This window comes from Physella acuta, unplaced genomic scaffold, assembly GCF_028476545.2.
Source record: "Physella acuta isolate Inbredline_101_S28 unplaced genomic scaffold, ASM2847654v3 ptg000622l, whole genome shotgun sequence".
NCBI lineage: Eukaryota > Metazoa > Mollusca > Gastropoda > Physidae > Physella > Physella acuta.
This window is the reverse complement of record NW_026732141.1, coordinates 494,798-501,617: the sequence shown is the minus strand read 5'-3', so window position 1 is coordinate 501,617 and position 6,820 is coordinate 494,798.

The window sequence follows — 6,820 nt, the reverse complement described above, 5'->3', positions numbered from 1 at the left end:
TGGTCTGTTACAGACGTGGTCAGTTACAGACGTGGTCAGACGTGGTCAGTTACAGACGTGGTCAGTTACAGACGTGGTCAGCGACAGGCGTGGTCAGACGTGGTCAGTTACAGACGTGGTCAGTTACAGACGTGGTCAGCTACAGACGTGGTCAGTTACAGACGTGGTCAGTTACAGACGTGGTCAGCTACAGACGTGGTCAGTTACAGACGTGGTCAGTTACAGACGTGGTCAGTTACACACGTGGTCAGTTACAGACGTGGTCAGTTACAGACGTGGTCAGTTACAGACGTGGTCAGCTACAGACAAACGTGGTCAGCTACAGACGTGGTCAGCTACAGACGTGGTCAGCTAAAGACGTGGTCAGTTACAGACGTGGTTAGCTACAGACGTGGTCAGCTACAGACAGACGTGGTCAGCTACAGACGTGGTCAGCTAAAGACGTGGTCAGTAACAGACGTGGTCAGTTACAGACGTGGTCAGTTACAGACGTGGTCAGACGTGGTCAGTTACAGACGTGGTCAGTTACAGACGTGGTCAGTTACGAGCGTGGTCAGACGTGGTCAGCTACAGACGTGGTCAGCTACAGATGTGGTCAGCTACAGACAGACGTGGTCAGTTACAGACGTGGTCAGTTACAGACGTGGTCAGACGTCGTCAGTTACAGACGTAGTCAGTTACAGACGTGGTCAGCTACAGACGTGGTCAGCTACAGACGTGGTCAGTTACAGACGTGGTCAGTTACAGACGTGGTCAGCTACAGACAGACGTGGTCAGCTACAGACGTGGTTAGCTACAGACGTGGTCAGCTAAAGACGTGGTCAGTTACAGACGTGGTTAGCTACAGACGTGGTCAGCTACAGACGTGGTCAGCTACAGACGTGGTCAGTTACAGACGTGGTCAGCTACAGACGTGGTCAGCTACAGACGTGGTCAGCTAAAGACGTGGTCAGCTACAGACGTGGTCAGCTACAGACGTGGTCAGCTAAAGACGTAGTCAGCTACAGACGTGGTCAGCTACAGACGTGGTCAGTTACAGACGTGGTCAGTTACATACGTGGTCAGCTACAGACGTGGTCAGACGTGGTCAGTTACAGACGTGGTCAGCTACAGACGTGGTCAGCTACAGACGTGGTCAGCTACAGACGTGGTCAGACGTGGTCAGTTACAGACGTGGTCAGCTACAGACGTGGTCAGACGTGGTCAGCTACAGACGTGGTCAGCTACAGACGTGGTCAGCTACAGACGTGATCAGACGTGGTCAGCTACAGACGTGGTCAGCTACAGACGTGGTCAGCTACAGACGTGGTCAGCTACAGACGTGGTCAGCTACAGACGTGGTCAGCTACAGACGTGGTCAGACGTGGTCAGCTAGAGACGTGGTCAGCTACAGACGTGGTCAGCTACAGAAGTGGTCAGTTACAGACGTGGTCAGCTACAGACGTGGTCAGCTACAGACGTGGTCAGACGTGGTCAGCTACAGACGTGGTCAGCTACAGACGTGGTTAGCTACAGACGTGGTCAGCTACAGACGTGGTCAGACGTGGTCATCTACAGACGTGGTCAGCTACAGACGTGGTCAGCTACAGACGTGGTCAGCTACAGACGTGGTCAGTTACAGACGTGGTCAGCTACAGACGTGGTCAGCTACAGACGTGGTCAGCTACAGACGTGGTCAGACGTGGTCATCTACAGACGTGGTCAGACGTGGTCAGCTACAGACGTGGTCAGCTACAGACGTGGTCAGCTACAGACGTGGTCAGCTACAGACGTGGTCAGCTACAGACGTGGTCAGCTACAGACGTGGTCAGCTACAGACGTGGTCAGCTACAGACGTGGTCAGCTACAGACGTGGTCAGTTACAGACGTGGTCAGCTACAGACGTGGTCAGCTACAGACGTGGTCAGCTACAGACGTGGTCAGCTACAGACGTGGTCAGCTACAGACGTGGTCAGCTACAGACGTGGTCAGACGTGGTCAGCTACAGACGTGGTCAGCTACAGACGTGGTCAGCTACAGACGTGGTCAGACGTCGTCAGCTACAGACGTGGCCAGCTACAGACAGACGTGGTCAGCTACAGACGTGGTCAGCTACAGACAGACGTGGTCAGCTACAGACGTGGTCAGCTACAGACGTGGTCAGCTACAGACGTGGCCAGCTACAGACGTGGTCAGACGTGGTCAGCTACAGACGTGGTCAGACGTGGTCAGCTACAGACGTGGTCAGCTACAGACGTGGTCAGACGTGGTCAGCTACAGACAGACGTGGTCAGCTACAGACGTGGTAAGCTACAGACGTGGTCAGCTACAGACGTGGTCAGACGTGGTCAGCTACAGACGTGGTCAGACGTGGTCAGCTACGGACAGACGTGGTCAGCTACAGACGTGGTCAGTTACAGACGTGGTCAGTTACAGACGTGGTCAGCTACAGACGTGGTCAGCTACAGACGTGGTCAGCTACAGACGTGGTCAGCTACAGACAGACGTGGTCAGCTAAAGACGTGGTCAGCTACAGACGTGGTCAGACGTGGTCAGCTACAGACGTGGTCAGCTACAGACCTGGTCAGCTACAGACGTGGTCAGCTAAAGACGTGGTCAGCTACAGACGTGGTCAGCTACAGACGTGGTCAGCTACAGACGTGGCCAGCTACAGACCTCGTCAGACGTGGTCAGCTACAGACGTGGTCAGCTACAGACGTGGTCAGCTACAGACGTGGTCAGCTACAGACGTGGTCAGCTACAGACGTGGTCAGCTACAGACGTGGTCAGCTACAGACGTGGTCAGCTACAGACGTGGTCAGCTACAGACGTGGTCAGCTACAGACGTGGTCAGCTACAGACGTGGCCAGCTACAGACGTGGTCAGACGTGGTCAGCTACAGACGTGGTCAGCTACAGACGTGGTCAGTTACAGACGTGGTCAGCTACAGACGTGGTCAGCTACAGACGTGGTCAGTTACAGACGTGGTCAGCTACGGACGTGGTCAGCTACAGACGTGGTCAGCTACAGACGTGGTCAGTTACAGACGTGGTCAGCTACGGACGTGGTCAGCAACAGACGTGGTCAGCTACAGACATGGTCAGTTACAGACGTGGTCAGCTACAGACGTGGTCAGACGTGGTCAGCTACAGACGTGGTAAGCTACAGACGTGGTCAGTTACAGACGTGGTCAGCTACTAGCTGCCCCTTCACGCCCACATCTACACACATTATGTAGCTGGCACTTCTACAAAGAGCAGCTAAGATGCTTACCTTGTAAGAATGGTGTCAACGTGTCCTTTTGGTCTAAAACTTGTTTTAGTGGAGATTAAAACGATTTACTTATTGAGCCGAAATAAAACTATCATAAAGGGAGATGATTGAAGGAAAACCCCAATCAATCTGTCGATTTTCACTTAAATCTACTAAGATCAAAACGGTTTTCTTAAATGTTAACTTCAGAGATGTGTGTGCTGTATTCTAGGTAAAAGTTAAATGATGTACTTTGAGATATCAAGATTTTCTTAAAGAGGCCGATCAAAGGGAATTAATACAGTTTATAACTGGGAACAGTGACGTCACTGATTGGAAAACTGCCTTTGTTGCCGACTAGAGAAAAATGAGAGACATTTGAAGATGCTGTAGAGACTTTTACCTTGCTCAGCATTACAATTGGTGCACTATTGAAACAAAAGAAAAATGAGATATATCTGAATACGCTGTAGAGGTTTTACCTTGTTCAGCATTACAGTCCGTGCACTATTGAACTCTTCCTCTCAATAGTACCACTAAACTTTATAGCTCAAGTACCTGTCCAATATACCTCACAATGATACCTACCAACTGTACCTGTCAAATGTACGTCACACTTATCCCTATCAACTGTACTTGTAGACCACCTGTGGACAAAATGTCTACCTCAACAAGCTCAGCGACAGGGGTTACACATATCACCAATCTACCAACCTACGTTTCACCAATCTACCAACCTACGTCTCACCAATCTACCAACCTACGTCTCACCAATCTACCTACCTACGTCTCACCAATCTCTCACCAGTCTACCAACCTACGTCTCACCAATCTAACAACCTACGTCTCACCAATCTAGCAACCTACGTCTCACCAATCCACCAACCTACGTCTCACCAATCTACCAACCTACGTCTCACCAATCTACCAACCTACGTCTCACCAATCTACCAATCTACGTCTCACCAATCTACCAACCTACGTCTCACCAATCTACCAACCTACGTCTCACCAATCTACCAACCTACGTCTCACCAATCTACCAACCTACGTCTCACCAATCCATCTCCGTCTCACCAATCTACCAACCTACGTCTCACCAATCTACCAACCTACGTCTCACCAATCCACCAACGTCTCACCAATTCACAATGATAGTCTCGCCTGGCCAGTGTCACAACTGACATATAACAATGTTGTTGATTTTGTCATGTTGTAGCCTCAAGTTTACACGCGGTGTGTGCTGTATTACCGTGTCTAATTCGCGGAGTGTGTGTTGTATTACCGTATCTGACACGTTGCGTGTTTTCTTGTATTACGTTTAAACTTTCTGGTGTTTTTTTCAGCTGAAACTTCCGGCAATTTTCGGGAATATTTTCGGGAGATCAATAGCTAAGGGGCACAACTGTGAAGTTAAAAAACAAGGGAGAGAATCTGTTTCGTGTCTATGAAAAGATGGCATATTGCTGGCGGCTACTGCTTAAATCGGAAGCAGAAAAAAAAATAATAGTTTTGTTTTAGTTACATACGTGTTTGTGAATGTTAAATAAATACGGTGGGAGGTTATGTAAATGTTGATTTTTGTTTCTTAGTCGGCCATGTAACAGGAAGGTTTTAGAATTACAAGACAGTTTCTTATGAGCACAAAGTACTCAAAAAGTTTGCGCTGATCACATGGTTCCTGTAAGGTTGCTGAATGCGGAAGTTTGCACTAAATACACTTGCCGAGAGGACCTTTTCCCGAAATGGAACAAATGGCCGAAAATATTTTGAGAATCCAAACTGATGTGTACATAGCTAGAAACTAAATAGAATTTTGTTTTGTGGTGAACGAAAAAAAAAAGTTAAAAATCTATCTACTTAATTTTTTACGTTGCCGCCTTCTTCTTGTTTAAAGTAATCACCAAACAAGATTTAACCAGCTAGATTTAACCAGCTAATTCAAACGAAAGCGACTGTGTTTAATTTTAGAAGACTTCGCCTACGTTCTGCTGTAAATGTGGTGCACTTGAATTGTTTGATCCGAGTGAATAAATCAAAACGTTACGTCCACCATTAATGGCAAGTGTCGATGTTAATTGATGTATGAATTTACACAGCATGTTCTTGAAGCCCATGTTAAGTAATGTTCACTATCACGGTTACGTCGTAGATCTTGATGTGTCAACACGTGTGTAATCCTCTACACACCTGTGTGTTGTTGTTACACAAATAAACTTCTGCTACACACGTGTCATGATAACACACCCAGACTAATTAACACATCACGTAGCTCTGCCAAAACTGAGCAGGGTTTCTTTCAAATGTTTTGAATCCGGGGAAGGGGCGCATGAAACTTCCGTGTGTGGGGGGGGGGGGGTGGGGGGTGCTGGTTATCACAAATATGTTTTAAGAGTGTATTTTCTAAACAATTTAATATATTTTTTTCTATTTTGTCGGGGTGGGGCAGTGGTTGGGCGGTGGAGGACTACCCCCCCCCCCCACCCACACCCCCCCCCCCCCCACACCCATGGAGAGATGCCTGAAAAAACACGGCGTTTGACCTTTTGATTCCACAACAATTGAGCTGCCCCTCCCCACGAACAATTGAGCTGCCCCTCCCCACGAACAATTCATTTAATTGCCGTTCCTTTCTTCCTCTCGCCATTTTTACCTCGCTGTTTAAAAACGCTGCAAAACATTCATGCGGTTTCATTTTTTACTGCCTTCTATTCCAAACTTTTTACTGCATCCTATTCCAACCTTTTTACTGCGTTCATTTTTTGCCCCTTGTGCTGTGCTTAAAGATTTGACAGCCCTAACATTTGATTGGATAATCATTGTTTACATCATCGTTTATCTCAGCCGGTTTTTACGGCATTCAAAAAGCTGAACACAATGCACATTTTCTCTTAACGTAAAGCGGCATAAAGTATAGTGTTAAAGTTGGACTTTAAGGCGAGCAATAGGACAATTTCAGGACAATATCAGGACAATATTAGGACAATATCAGGACAATTTTAGGACAATATCAGGACAATATTAGGACAATATCAGGACAATATTAGGACAATATCAGGACAATATTAGGACAATATCAGGACAATTTTAGGACAATATCAGGACAATATTAGGACAATATCAGGACAATATCAGGACAATATCAGGACAATATCAGGACACTATCAGGACAATATCGGGACAATATCAGGACAATATCAGGACAATATCGGGACAATATCATAACAATATCAGGACAATATCAGGACAATATCAGGACAATATCAGGACAATATCAGGACAATATCAGGACAATATTAGTGATGTGGAAAAACATCTTGACGGGGGGTGGGGGGGGGGTGAGGCAAGGAGACGCGATGCTCCCACGTTAAGATCTCTAAATAGTAAATGGTCCCTAATATTGCATCCCAGCCCTACACAGTCCCTCCCCTCTCAATCCTCACTTCCAACCCATTTCACTCACAACCCATTTCTCTCACAACCCTTTCTTCTGCACTTTCTACAGAAATCGACACTTTTATTTAAATTGTTAGCTTAAAAGTTACAATCGCTTTCTATAATCTATATCAAGCAATAGAGAGGAGTACGG